This window comes from Notamacropus eugenii, chromosome 4 (assembly GCF_028372415.1).
Source record: "Notamacropus eugenii isolate mMacEug1 chromosome 4, mMacEug1.pri_v2, whole genome shotgun sequence".
NCBI classification, from domain to species: Eukaryota; Metazoa; Chordata; class Mammalia; order Diprotodontia; family Macropodidae; genus Notamacropus; species Notamacropus eugenii.
The window spans coordinates 178,615,530-178,630,968 of NC_092875.1; positions in this window are offsets into that span (position 1 = coordinate 178,615,530).

The window sequence follows — 15,439 nt, forward strand, 5'->3', positions numbered from 1 at the left end:
GGATCTGAACAGTAATGACACAGACTATAGATTCAGTCCAGAGCTGAAAGTATTCCCACTATATCCTTTTAACCAGGCCTCCAACTTCTGCTCTGGTAAGTGCCAGCTTCAGCTAGCTAGTCTCTGTTCTTTAACCACAAGTACCCACCATCTTCCTGCCATGCCACCGCACACACACATACACACACACACACACACATACACACACACCCTTTCTACCTCTTGCTCTGGAAACAGTAATTAAATCAATGGTACCATTGCTTCTAGAAAGGTATGTCAATGGATTGTCCCATGGCTCCATTCAACACCCCTGTGACTTTACCTCTTCCTGACTACCAGGAACCTATATGTGTTCTCCTTTCCCCTTAGATCCTTGAGACAGGACTCTCATATTTGTTTCCTTAGCACTTAGTACGATTGTTGTTGTTCAGTTGTGTCTGACTCTTTGTGACCCCAGGCGCCGAAGAATGCCAATACTGTCCATGAGATTTTCTTGGCAAAGATACTGGAGTGTTTTGCCATTTCCTTCTCCGATGGATTAAGGCAAACAGAGGTTAAAGGACTTACCCAGGGTGACACAGCTAGTAAGTGTCTGAGGACAGATTTGAACTTAGCAGGCCCAGTGCCTGGAGCTACTTTAGCCACTGGAGTACTGAGCCACTTAGCTGCCTCTGACTAACACTTAATAAGTGCTTTTTTCATTCATGCATTCATTGAAATTTGTTTCTCAACTACTAAAACAAAGAATGGGTAAGCAGTAGATACTCAAAACATGAAAGTAACATTTCAGAGTATTCCCAGGGGTATATACAGAGATAATGGCTTAGTTCAACTTGCTTTAAAGTAAAATCAATTATATGAACTGTATTTCTGACTGACCTTATGCTATTGTACTAGCTGTCCTCCATGCCCAGAATGCTCTCTCTCCTTTTACTCTCCCCTTCCTTAAAATCCCTGGCTTCTTTGATATCTCAGCTCAATTCCCATCTGGAATTCCCAGTTGCTAGTGTCTTCCTCATAAATTTTGTTATTCATTCATTTCAGTCATATCTCATTGTTCATGACCCTATTTGGGGTTTTCTTGGCAAAGATAGTGGAGTGGTTCCTTCTCCAGCTCATTTTACAGATGAGAAAACTGAGGCTAATAGGGTTAAGTGACTTGCCCAGGGTCACACAGCTAGTAAGTGTCTGAGGCCAGATTTGAACCCAGAAGATGAGTCTTGCTGACTCCAGGCCCAGCACTCTATCCATTGTGCCACCTAACTGCTCCCACCCTCATAAATTACCTTATGTTTATTTAATATATACTTATGCATAGCATAAAAGTATACTGCGTATACTTTTATGTATACTTGTATATATATATTTTCTCTCTCAATAGGATAAGAATCCCCTGAGAACAGCAACTGTTTCATCTTCATCTTTCTATCCCTAGCATCCTGCATAGCTCCTGGCACATAGTAGGCACCTTAACTGCTTATTGATTAATTGAATGATATATGATTTGACATCATTGCATTGTCCAGTCATATGCCATACACCAGTTAGTATGTCAACAAGTATTCATTAAGTGCCTGCTCTGAGCTAGGCACTGTGCTAAGCACCAGAGGAACAAAGAAAGGCACTAAACTGTTCCTGCTCTCAAGGAGCTAATAGTCCAATGGAGGAAAGAACATGTAAACAGTTATATACAAAAAGAATGTCAACAGGGTCCAGCAGAAATAATACCAGAGGGAAAACACTAAGGTAGCAGAGGACTGGGAGAGGCTTCTTGGAGAAGGTACATCTTTAGCTGAGACTTGAAGGAAGCTGGGGAAGCCAGGAGGCGGAAGTGAGGAGGGAGGAAGTTCTAGGCATGGGGGACAGCCAGAGCAAGTGCTCAGTCAGGAAATGAAGAGCTGGGTGCTAGAAACAGCAAGGAGGCCAGTGTTACTGGATTGCAGAGTACATGAAATATGCTGTAGGAAGACTGGAAATCTCACCTGTTCCTAGCCCCTACATTCACAATCTGGAGGTAGCTAGGTGTCACAGTGGATAGAATGTTGGCCTTGGATTCCGGAAGACATGAGTTCAAATACTACCTCAAGCACTTATTAGCTGAGTGATCTTGGGCAAATCACTTAACCTCTTTCAACCTAAATTTCCTCATTTGTAAAATGGAGGTAATAATATCACTTGACAGGGTTGTTGTGGGAATAAAAAGGGATAATTCATGTGAGTACCTTGTAAACCTTAAAAAGCTATATATATTAATTATCATTATGATTACCTTTCTCTATTGTCACCATTTTGCCTTCTGAACCATCATTATTAAATACCATATGTCAGACAGTTTTATTTTAAAAAAGGGGAGAGGGGGGAAACCAAAATTTCCTAAAGTTTTGCTTCAAGTTTTTTACATTTCACTGACAAACAAAATAAAAATCACATAGATTGGAAAATTGCTTTGGTCAACCTAAGTGTCCAGAACATATTTATCTCATAAGTATAGGTCATTATGAATAAAGTTCTTACAAAGTTCTGGATGCCTTCCAAAACTCCTACAGACATGTGGTCCCTTCTTTTGTGAAGTTTATAATCTAAATATGCACAAAAATAATAGACAAAAACAGACCCACCCATGCATTGAGAAACTAGAAGGCATAAATGTGAGACTAGAAGAAAATTCTCCCTGTCATCAGAGACCCTATCTTTTTAATTTGTTTTACAGAACACCTAGCATAGTACCGTGCATAGATAAATGCTTTTGATGAAGATGATAGTGATAAAATTATAATAATTACATGCATGAGTTAGTTATGAGTAAAAGGTAAGCAAGGGATCTATAAATACTACAACTACATAGGAAGTTGCACATTAAGGGTTAATTGGGAATCTCAATGACTCCAACAATTGGCAGGTTAGGAAATTTGTTTCAAGTCTACTTTGTAGAACAAACTGTAACTTTGTCAAATGAGGGAGTAACTATGAAATATTGATCCTTCAAGATCATTTGTCTTCAAATCTGTAATTGTCATTAACAAGAAAACAATTAATAGTACTTAATGAATACAATGTTTTTTAAAAAAAGTATTGTACCATTTTTCCACTATTATTCCAGTTCCAGAAGCCTAATATCAGCATTCCCATTTCAAAAATGAAGCTGTAGGACACAACACTGAACCAGATTGCTAAAAAGCTAGAATACAGAGCTTGGGGAAGGATTACAAAGCAATGCAAATCATCTCCACATACAAAATTGAATGCAATCAATTATGCATGTTAGCTCTTGAGTCTTCTTATGAGGGTAGAAGGGTATTAAAAGCTAAAATAACCAAACTAACAGAATACCAACTGGCAGGCATAACCACTGAGGTAAACTCTATTGCCTCTCTAGTCACAAACAATCCCCTGGGATTCAAGAATGTGTCCTCCAAATGGTGAAAAGACAACATAAGAAAAACAAACCCTCACCTGCTTATACAATGATGTATTTTTATCACAGTCAGAAATACATACTTTTTTCTCTTTAAAGTCAGTTATTGCATCAATCAAATTAATCAACCAATAAATCTCATGTCGAAACCCTTCCCTAAAGTCAGAGACCACATCTATTTTTCATATGCCCCATGGGAGCTCAATAAATACATGTTGACTCACTTTGAAAATCAACAGTTGTGTTAATATCACCTATTCGATGACCAGGAAATGGCGTGCTAATTGGCAGCTTGACCCTTCTTTCCTCTTCTAAGCAAGTCAGGTGAAACTTTGCTATCTAGAGTAAGTCTGGCTCTTTGTTGCATCCTGCTGTTATCTGCCTTTGGCAAACAACCACCTTGTGCTTCCACAACTTCAGAGCCTTTTAGGGCACTGGCGGCGATAAGTTATTCTCAGAGTCTGGTCTGCCAAATGCTTTTTGGCAAGAGGACTGAGGAAGACTATTGTTGTCGCTGGCTGTTATCTCTTGCTAGGACTCCACTTGGCAAACGTGCAAGTCCATCTCACTGATGTGGAAACAAGGAGCTTGACTCTAGATGAGTCAACTCATTAATAAACAAGTCACAAAGGAAATGGGAACCAGTTTGAAAACAAAACAAAAAAAAAAGAACCATTCTGGAGTTTATTGGATGCCGTGATGTTTGTCCTCCACAGAGCAACATTGTTTTATCTCACTCTGCAGCCTTCCTATCAAAAAAGGGGGAAGTTAATAGTTTATCAAATGTTAATCAGTGGCAATGTTGATGTATAACTTACATAGCATGGAAAGTATTTTTTGGTGCTGGTGGTAGTGTTTTCTTAATTATAAATTTATATCTCCTACTTCATTTATCTTCCCTTTTTTGGCCAGACTCTACCCTTTAGGAAATCCACTGGCTCAACCAAGACACCTATTGTCTCCACAGCACTTATTCCGTTTCCCCCACCCCCATCTCATACACAAAGAAACCACCCTGACCTTTGTCTAGAAAGCACTACGGTGAGAGAGCAATCTGAAACATTCTTTTGAAGTGCCTGCCTACCTACATGTAAAGTACAGTGCTTAGAATAGCACCAGACAATCATTCATTCAAGTACCTTCAAATCTAGTATTTCCATATAATAATGACAGAACAAATTATCTACTGATTATGGGGGAACAAATATTAATGTCTGAATGGAGCATAAGCTTGCAGGGAAAAAACAACTGACAAACACTGGTCTATTTCTAATTCAGTCTAAATAATTAACTGTTTCAATGAAATTTATTTGAGGCTGGTATATTATCCAGGGGAAATAACCTGTTCTAAACTTGTTCTAGTTAAAGGTGACCTTCAACTATCAGGGTTCTTTTTAGTTAGTACAGTCTTGGGACCAACAGATTCTATTTACTACAGTACCACATTGGACACTCTGGACTGGTACCACCAGACACAAAAGAATTTCTAGATTGGCATATGAAGCACTGAATCAAATTACTAATAAAAGAAATGTTCTAACTTATACTCCAGATTGGCAAAGAGGATAAATGACAGAAATACTTGATTTTGGAGGGGTTCCTCAAATATAGGCATGCTATATATGCTACTGGACTAGTGACAACTTGGCTCAACTACTCAGGAAAACAGTTTAGAATTATGCAAAAAAGACTCTAAACAGTCCTTACATTTTGACTCGGAATTCTGCTGCTAGGGATATAACCTAGAGAACTCAAATACAGAAATAAAAGTTCTGCATATACATATATTACACATATTCCTAACAGCACTTTTTCTGATATCAAAGAACTAGAAATAAAATGAATGACTATTAATTGAGAAATGGCTAAGAATTATGGTAGGCATGTAAATACAATAGAATATTAGACTTCTATAAAATGAAGAATTCTGAAAAACACAAGGAATTCTGAAAAATATGGGAAAATTTCTATGAACTGATGCAAAATCAGGTGTGCAGAACCAGGAAATCAATCTATACAGTAATGATAATAATGTAAATGAAGACTAAAAACTGAGTAATCAAAATGACAAAATGTGTTTTCAAAGGAAAAATAAGGAAATAATCCTTTCCTTACAGAAGTGGAGACACTATGAATATTGAATGTTGCATATAGTTTGAGAGGTGCTTGACATGTTAGTTTCACTTACTTTTTAAATTTTTTTTTTGAACTCAAGGTATAGAGAGCACATCTATTAATAACTGGAATGTAGAAACAAAAAGCATCAATAAAACATGTCCAAAAACAAACAAAAGGGAAAGAATCTTTAAGTTGGTCCCATAACGCATTCTAATAACCATAAAGGTCCTAGGTGGCAGAGATATAGGGCAATAGGACATAGGACAACCAACTAAGGTTAATGGTAGGCCTCAGTGATATAACAGTAGTAGTATGTCATGCTCTGAATAAAGTGGTGGATTTCAAGTAAAAAAAGATCTGAGTTCAAATTCTTCCTCATATTAGCTATGTGATTAGCTCAGTTTCCTTATCTGCAAAATAGAGATAATAATGTCACCTACATTAAAGTGTTGCTGTAAGGCTCATATGAGATTTTACATATGTACGTATGAATCATATGAGATTTTAGATAGATAGATATATATAGTGCCTTGTAAACCCTTAAAGCACTTTATGTTAGTTATTATTAGTTATCACTATTGTTAATGTATTCAACTCAGTTTACTATCAATTCAGTCTAAAAAAACAACCAAAACCTCATTGATATCTCCCAAGCAGATATAAATATTATGATTCAATATTAAACATATCCATGTTGCAAGTGGTGATAACAGCATGAGGGGGACAGACAACAATGAAAATAAGCCAATGAGTATGTTCCCTGTTGACCTCTTTCATGTAATATCTGCCCCTTGAGGAGAGAGTATAACAGAAGTACTGAACTTAATCATTTGAATATGAAAAAAAATTTTGAAATATTTATTACAGTTGATTCAGATACATGGGGTAAGGATGAACTTTTGGTAAAGATATGACATGTACAAGGTCAAAACCAAAGAGAGATGACTGACAATACCACAAAATTTGGGTCTGGGTGGCTCTAGAGGCAAAGAAAATTTCATAAGTAGAATGTTAAGGACTTTCAAAATTAAAAAAATATAACTATAACTGAATAGTAAGATAGAGAGGAAAGAAGGAGGAGGAAGCAGTGGAAGCTGTAGAGCTGATAATCTTGAAGCTTCTGACTTAAGAAATCAAAGATAGTTTCATCAGCAGGGTGAACAATCAGGTAAACAGTGACTTGAGTTTGAGATTAACCTTTCAAATCCATAAGTCTGCTCTTGGCTCCCACGGAATTGTTTGTCTGAGGCAATGATATTATTTACGGGAACAATTCTGGTTACTCTTGGTGACTATTGCTATTTTTGTTGTATTTGGTAACGCAACTATAATATTTGATAATATCTCTACAAACTTGTCTGTGAGGGTACCTTAACAATCACTTGCAACTTTTGCCTAATGACCACCATGGAGAACTTGACTTGAAACATAGTTCATTAGCATCTCCTTCAAAGAACAGGAAATATTGTTGTTGTTCATCCTTTTTGGAAGAGGACCAATGATATATTAATTCTGGTAAAAGAAACTGAAAGGAAACTGACCCTTAGTGCAAAAAAGAAAAGCAAACAACTGTGGTACTTCTGACCTACCCATACTAAAGAGGGAGCCAAAACTCAGTGAAAGTGAGAATTGAGAGAGCTCAGAATGCCATTGTTCAGCCTGTGTACAGAAAAGGAATGATGGAAGTGAACAGAAAGATCAGGGTGGGCAAATTTCTAAAGCAACAAGGATAAGTAACCCAGTATACAGGGTAGGCCAGCCTCTACAGATCTACTTTCCCAAGCTTACCACTGATCTCCACAAATACAGTAATAGGGAATGATCCAAAGGATAGCAGCACTCTTACAAGGCTGAAGGCTGGGATTGTGTCTGGGGCCAATAGGTTTAAAAATCAGAAGGGGAGATTTTTTTTTAATTTGAAAAATTAGATCCATAATTTTTTAAAAGTTTAATTGGAACCTTCCAAAAGGTAATTAAGGTAAATAATGATGAAAATAAGTTGACTTCTGACAGTTTGGGTGTTTGGATAATTGGATTGTTTTGAGTCTTGTCTGTGGGTAATACAAAAGATGTTGTGCCGAAGTGTCCAACCACTAGATAATGCCAAGAATCCACTAATCATGCTATCTCAGAGTCACTTAGATATTGCCTAAAAGAAGGGAAAACCTTCACTAACCAAAAGATGGAGAGTTGAAGAGTATAGTTCCTATACACATCTGCATGCACACACTCACACACATACACACACACACACATTAATCTCTCTATCCATTTAGTTTTAATTATGTGATTAGAAAAAGGAATGCTATTAGAAATTAGAGATGCTTTATGTAGCAGCACCTTCCCTCCCACCTTGGGAGCTACCTCCCAACTCATACTGCTATACTGCAGATTGTGTCTATAACAGGTGATTACTACCCTAGGGTCATAATGTACTGTTGTTCTGTATTCCTAAAAGCTCATGAGCCTAACCAATGTGCTTACCTTTAATAGTCAGCCAGAGGTGACAATTACTCAGTCATTTATTGAGATATTATAGTAAGAACAGTAATTATAAGACATTCCTCCACATAAACATGGGGTACACACTCCCAGAAATACAAATTTAGTGGGAAGAGTGCATACATATATGGCGCATACTGGTAAAGAAGCATATGCATAAGGAAAACATGCAGTCAAGGCACCTTACATGTTCAGTATATCAGAGCCCCAAAGTCCTTTTTCTTCTCAGTTTCCTCACCCTACCTCACCCTGACCTTGCTACCTCCATTGGATGTATTATCTCTGTTGGGTAAGTTGCTCAAATAGGCTCCATGGGCCAACTTTTCTCTGCAGCCTAACTCCCAACTGTCACGGTAATTCTTTTGTAAATCCATAGTTGGCTCTCTTCTCCACTGCCAGAGGTCACTATTTTCAAAGCTGACATGAACAACTTTAGACTCCTTTAGAGAATGTGTCTCAATTTTATAAAGGGTCAGTGGTCTAGTAGCTCTTTTATTCTATCAAGACTGAAGGACTTCTTTACATTTGGAGAGTTTTAACAGCCTGTCTTTGTTATTTACCTCCTACTTAAAATGATTAGGGCAACTAGGTGATACTGTGGATAGTGTAGGGCCTGGAGTCAGGAAGAACTGAGTTTGAATCCAGCCTCAGACACTTACTAGCTGTGTGACCCTGAGCAAGCTACTTAACCCTGTTTGTCTCAGTTTCCTCATCTGTAAAATGAACTGAAGAAGGAAATGGCAAACCACTCCAGGATCTCTGCCAAGAAATTCACAAATGGGGTCTTGAAGAGTAGACGTGACTGAGATGACTGAACAGTAACAACAACAACGACAATACTCAACTGAACTGAGGAAAAGTCAATTGGTCGGGGGCTCCCCTGAACAACTCCACTACTACATTTTAAAACTGTCCAAATAAAAGTTTGCTATTGAGCTGCCTAGATGGAGAAGATGATGCTAAGTTGTTCTGTGGCATATTTGAGATCTTTAAATTATCTTACTTATTCTTACAGTGTGACACGCTATACTCCATTTAGTTGTTTAAATCTGGGTAAATCTGAACACAGGCAGCTAGGTGGTGCAGTGGATAGAATGCTGGGCTTGGAATCAGGAGGATATATGTTCAAATCTGGCCTTAGACACTTATTATCTCTGTGACCCTAGGCAAGTCACTTTACCCTATTTGCCTTAGTTCCTCGTCTGTAAAATGAGCTGGAGAAGGAAATGGCAAACCTTTCCAATATTTTTGCCAACAAAACCCCAAATGGGGTCACAGAGAGTTGGACTGAAACAACTCAACAACAACAAAATCTGATACATTGTACTCTTGATAATCAGTGATCATGGAAAATAATGTATGCCTCCAGCACTTAAGTGTGGCACTTCCTGGAAACTAAATTCCCCTTTTAATCATATTATGATCTCAAATACTTCAGGACAATCAACAACTAGAAAAAATAAATGCTTTCTCTATTTCATAGAATCTCAGAATTGAAAGGGACCTGAGCCCTTATGTAGTTTAAACTATAGTTAAAAAGGAATCCTTTGTAGAAACATAACCCCCAGACAGTCGATCAGTCTAACTAGAAAACCTCTGAAGAAGGGAAATGCATTATGCTGTGAGGTAGTCTGTTTCACTTTTGGACAACTCTAATCATAAGAATTTTTTTTGAATGCTGAACCAAAATTTTCCTCGTTGAATTTCTACCCATTGCTCCTGATTCTGCTTTCTGGGACCAAACAAAACAACTTTAATATCTATTCTAATTTCCTTTACTGATCCTTTGAAGGACACACTAATAACCAGAGAAATGACCTAAAGGCTCTCAGCCAGAAAGAGAAGCAGGTCAGGCATGGATAATCTAGTAACTGGACTATCAACCCCTGAATAATTGAGAATTTACTGTATCCAACAAACTAGGAACTAAATCCCACTATCTCCCTCCCACCCCACACTTTTAACATGTTCTTTATGGTTAATGGCCAGAGTAGCAGCAGCAGCAGCAGGAATGCTGCTCTGCCAAAATGCTTAACTGAGCCAGAGGGGCCATTACTCTGGGTGTGAAAGAACGAGTTATGAGGTCTGGTGCATTGGCAGGTCTGGAATCCGTCCCTTGGCAATGGGCAATACCTAATGATTCAAAGGAAGCACTTTCAATTCTTCAAAACAGATCTGGCCAATTGTGTAATCTTATTTTCAGGGACAAATAACGGAGAGAAAGGGGTAGTCAGGGAAATTCCTTCCCTTGCAATGATCAGCTTACATCCTGTGGCATCAGATTTGATTATCCTTATCTACAATTATCTAACTATAAATGTTGTGATTGGTCATAAAAAGACCAGACTTTAAAAAAAAATACAGGCAGAGTGTTTGACTTTGTGACTGCCTGTGGTGGTGAATTCCACCGGCTGACTACATGCTGTGTGAAAAACTATTTCCTTTTATTTGTTCTAAATTTACCAGCTTCTAATTCTATCAAGTGTCCCCTTGTTCTCACATTAGAGAACAGGGTGAAAAGAACAGACTGTACATGCCATATTTATCCCCCTTTTCAGTTAGATAAATCAATGTCCTCTCTCTACCTTCCAAAATTCCTCTTTCCAAGATGAAGCATATTCTTTGGTGAAGTAGGGATGGGAAAAAAGGGGAGAGTTTTCATTAAGGGTCAGTCCTATGTAAAGAACAACATTATGTGCAGGAACCTGCAAGCCAAATGAATAGATGAATTAAAAACAACAACAATACTTATTAAGCACTTACTAAGGGTAATGCACTATGCTAAGCACTAGACATAGAAACAGAAAAGGAGAGACAGTCCCTGCTCTCAAGGAGCTCACATTCTAAATGAGACAACACGGATGGAAGGTTTCAGTTGCAAGTTTCCATGGCCCTTAGAATGTGGAGGCAAAGCTGATGTTGATGATTCTTATTTAATGTCATTTCCATTGACAAAAACAATCAATTCCTATTGTTGAACCTTTGGGCAGTGCCAAGGACTTTGGTGCTAAGAACCTTCTTTTTGGGGTCTTCAGTAGCTATGGCTATAGCACCTGAAGGAGCAGTTTGCATCACCTCTAAAGGTGATGGTTGAAGGTACTGGGCTGGAAGTATTGCTATTCCTGAGGCCCTTGAGTTCAAGGGTCTGAGAGTATGGTCAAGATGGCAGTAGTGGTTTGGTTTGCTTGGCACATGCTGCCACCTTCCTTTCCCTCAGGATACCTTACTGCTTTACCTTGGCTGGTTTGCCTGTCCTTTGCATAGCAGTTGGTTGTAAGTTGGTGGAAATGGCTAGCTTCTTCTCCATAGGAGTTGCTTTCCCCCCTTGATGGGTATGAGGGTTGGACTAGGAGCAGTGGTCTCAGAGGTGTAACTACTCCCAGGGCTCCTCTGCCCATCTAAAACACAAGGATGAACTGGTTATCCCGCTGCTTAGCCTCCTACCCAATGACTTCTGAACTTAATTACCTACATACATCCCAAAATATACCAGAAAAACAAGAGGGAAGTGAGAGGCAATAATTATCTTTGTCAACAAACCAACTAGAAAGGGGAAAAACCAGGTAAGGGAAATGAAAATAAAATAAAAATACAAATAAATATATCCTTGATTTAATGGAAATTAACTGAATAGAACTCTGAGCTTAAGCAGTTCATGAATAAAGCCAGGAGCAAAAGCTCCTGCATTCACAGAACACAGGAGAATCTCATGTCACTCATCTTGCTCCTGATGCTGTTTCAACGTACCATTTACAGTTCACATCAACTGTTTCCCCTTACCCTCCTGAAGGCAGCAAGGGAGCAACATTTGCTGGTAATTATCATTTTTCCAGGCTCTCCAAATTCTGGTTTGATGGGTTAACAATTTCTAATGAAGATAAGTGCTAGTTTAGCAGACAAAAGTCGGGTAAAGACTGGTCAAGGAAAACACAATCTAATAATCTGCTGATAGGCAGCATGACATAGCACACAGAATGCAAAGCTTTGCATCAGGAAGATCTGTATTCAGATCCTACCTCTGACACTTATTCATATAATCATGGACAAGTCACTTGCTTTCTCAGTTTCTCCATCTGTAAAAATGGGAATAGTAATAGCTATAGCACTTACTTGATGTTGTGATACTCAAAGGAGATAATGAATAGAAAAAAACTGCAAATTTTAAAAGACCAATAAATATAATTTATTGTTGCCATTATCAATATTATTATCACTGACAGAAATTAGCTACTTGATGTGTACTTACATGTCCCAGGAGTCAAAGGTAAGCCTCTATTGCTAGGAAAGGACTGGCTATAGCAGCACTCAGGTTTGCTTGCATTCTCCATTTGCCCAATGAGATAGTCCTATCTATATGGGTATGGTCAGGATGTCTTGAGAAAGGCCAGTAGATTCAAGTGATACAAAAATTGTACGATAAAACACAAAAGAAGTGGAAAGAATGATCTTGGATGTAAAACTGGAAATGTTAAGGTGAGTAAAAAATTTATCCAAATTGCTTAAACCTTGATAAGGAGGAACAATATATGAGACAGGATGAGGCTCACATTTATATTCCCTGTTTCTGGTTTTGAATTATATTTTCATCCTGTATTTTTATTTTGTGACTTAGACTACAACAACAATAATATTCAAATCAGAAAGCTACAATTTTCCCTTTAAGTTCAACTTTCACAGTTGGCTTGCTGCTTTTACCTAGTGGTCAATATATTACTCATGGCATAGATCTTTGATTTTTATGAAATCGACCAAAACTGAGCTTCACTTAACCTAAATTCATGTTTTAGAAAATGATACTGAAAGCCTTGCATTAAGCAAGGAATATCCCTCAGGTTTCATCATATTACATGGCTTGAAGTTTCACTCTGAGGCTATTTTTGGAGCCTGTACTATTGTGTTACCTTATAGGTGGAACTGTGGAGGGTACAAGTGTTTAGGGAAGACTAGTACCTTTAGTGTGAGGGCTGCTGAGCCCTTTCCAGGGCTGCTTTCCACCTTTGGTGTCCACCTGATTCATCCAACTCTCATCTGTGGCTCCCAGAAGCTGTAACATGTTCAGCAACCACATCCCCATAAAACTATCTTGGTAGTGGGGCTGTACCAGGTTTAAGGGTAATGGAGGGGCCTTAAACTTGGTGAGTTAGGGGGTGTCTACCTCAAGCATGTGAAATCTTCCCTGGCAGAATAAGAGAATGTGAAAATTTTGTTTCAATGGGCCATGAAAGTGGCTGAAGCAGGTGCTAAGGAGTGCTTGGAGCTTAGTTAGACATCTAAGATGCCAAGATCATCCACTGCATCCCAGGTCATTACCAGTTGTCTTGACTTTTGTCTTGTCGTTGGACTCTGATAACTCTGGAAGATAATGAGGCTGACAACTTTGCAAAACTCTGACTCACTTAAATCCAATTTATACATAAGTTAAAAGGTGTAACAATCTAACATGAAATGCTTTTGCTACAGTCATTTCCAGGTGGATGTCTACCAAATCTATCTCCTGGCCTGGAGCCTCACTCGAGCACTTTATTTCCATGTGCTTGGAGAACATCCCCACTTCTTAGTGTCGCTTCCACCTCACTTACCAAAAACAAAGCATTATATCCTCTACTTGACCTGGACCCTCTTTTCAATTATTCCATTTTTGTCAGTAGTGCCATCATTCTTCCAGCCTCTCAGATTAGAAAGTTCAGCTATTAACTCTCTGTCACAGAAACGGAAGTAATATAGTCTAACTTTCTACATGGTGGAGGGATTCCCCTCTAAGAATCTTTGACAGATGATCAACCAGCCTCTGCCTAAGGATATCTAGTGATGAAGATTTCACTACTTAATGAAGTAACTTGTTTTATTTTTGGGAGACTCTAGCTGTCTGGAAAACTCCTCTGTACATCAAGTGAAAAATCTGTTTTGACTCTCCCCTTCCTTTTGTTCTCTATAGTCAATTTGCCAATTCATCATGTTGTTTCTTTCCTGTAAATTCATCTTGAACTTGCTTTTTTCCCCTTTCCATTTTCATTGTCACTTTCTAGTCCAAGACATTATCATCTTACCCCAAGACTATTGAAATAGTGTCCCAGATAAGCCTTTCTGCTATTAGTCTCCCAGCATTTATGTCTTCCTAAAACCAACTTTCACGATGTCATTCCCCTACTAAATAACCCATGATGTTCTCTGTTGCCTGTTGTATGGAATCTAAACTATTCTGTTAGATTTTAAAATATCTTTTTTTATTTTGTCAAGTATTTCAAAATTACATGCAAAAGTTTTCTTTAAAATAATTTTTAAAAAAATTGAGTTCCAAATTTTCTTCCTCCTTCTTGCCCTCCCCCAAGAAAATAAGCAATTTGATATTGATTATACATGTGAAGTCATGCAAAAGATATTTCCATATTAGTCATGTTGCAAAAGAAAACCCAAACAAAAAACAATAAAAATAAAGAAAGTTTAAAAAGTATGCTTCAGTCTGCATTTAGAGTTTATTGGTTCTCTCTCTGGAGGTGCATAGCACTTTTCATCATGGGTTCTTTGGAATTATTTTAGATCATTGTCTTGATCACAGCAGCTAAGTCACAGTCAAGGATTGATTATCCTTACAATATTGTTATTACTGTGTACAACGTTTTCCTGGTTCTGCTTACTTCACTTTGTATGAATTCATACAAGTCTTCCCAAGTTTTTCTGAAATCACTCTGCTCGTCATTTCTTAAAGCACAATGGCATTCCTTCACAACCATATACCATTCCCCAACTGATGGACATCCCCTTGATTTCTAATTCTTAGTCAGCACAAAAAGAGCTTCTGCTGGATTTTTAAGATCCTCCAGAATCTGGCCTCTCCTTAACTACCCAATTTCATTTCCCATAATTCCAACATACAATCTCTATTCTGGGTTTCTATATTTCTATACTGTCTATCAGCTATTTCCATATTTCTCCTTACTTTGATAAAGAGTTACTATTATTCGTGATAGTCTTTCATTTGTATAATCAGTATTTAGTAGAAAGGAGGTAAAATGGAGACTAATTTAACTGTTACCATGCCCATGAGAGTGATCAGTGGCTTTTATTCTGAATCCCTTGTATTCTTACATTACAGATATTTGTTATGTAGTTGTTAGAAATAATTCTAGCTTAAGAGAACACCTTTCTTAGAGATAGAGAGTAGAAACAGCACCCAGCCACAATGATTCAAGATCCTACATACCCTTCTCCAGCCTAGATGTGTTCAGTGTAGGCACTGAGTTCCTCTTACTCTCCACAATGGTGGAAATTACAGTCTCTTTTGTGGATCAGATCAGATATCTATCTATGCCACATGAAAATCTGAGATATAATTATATCACATGGCTTAATCAAATATACTTTACAATATTACAACCTAGGATTCTTTTATTAAATATTTTACTT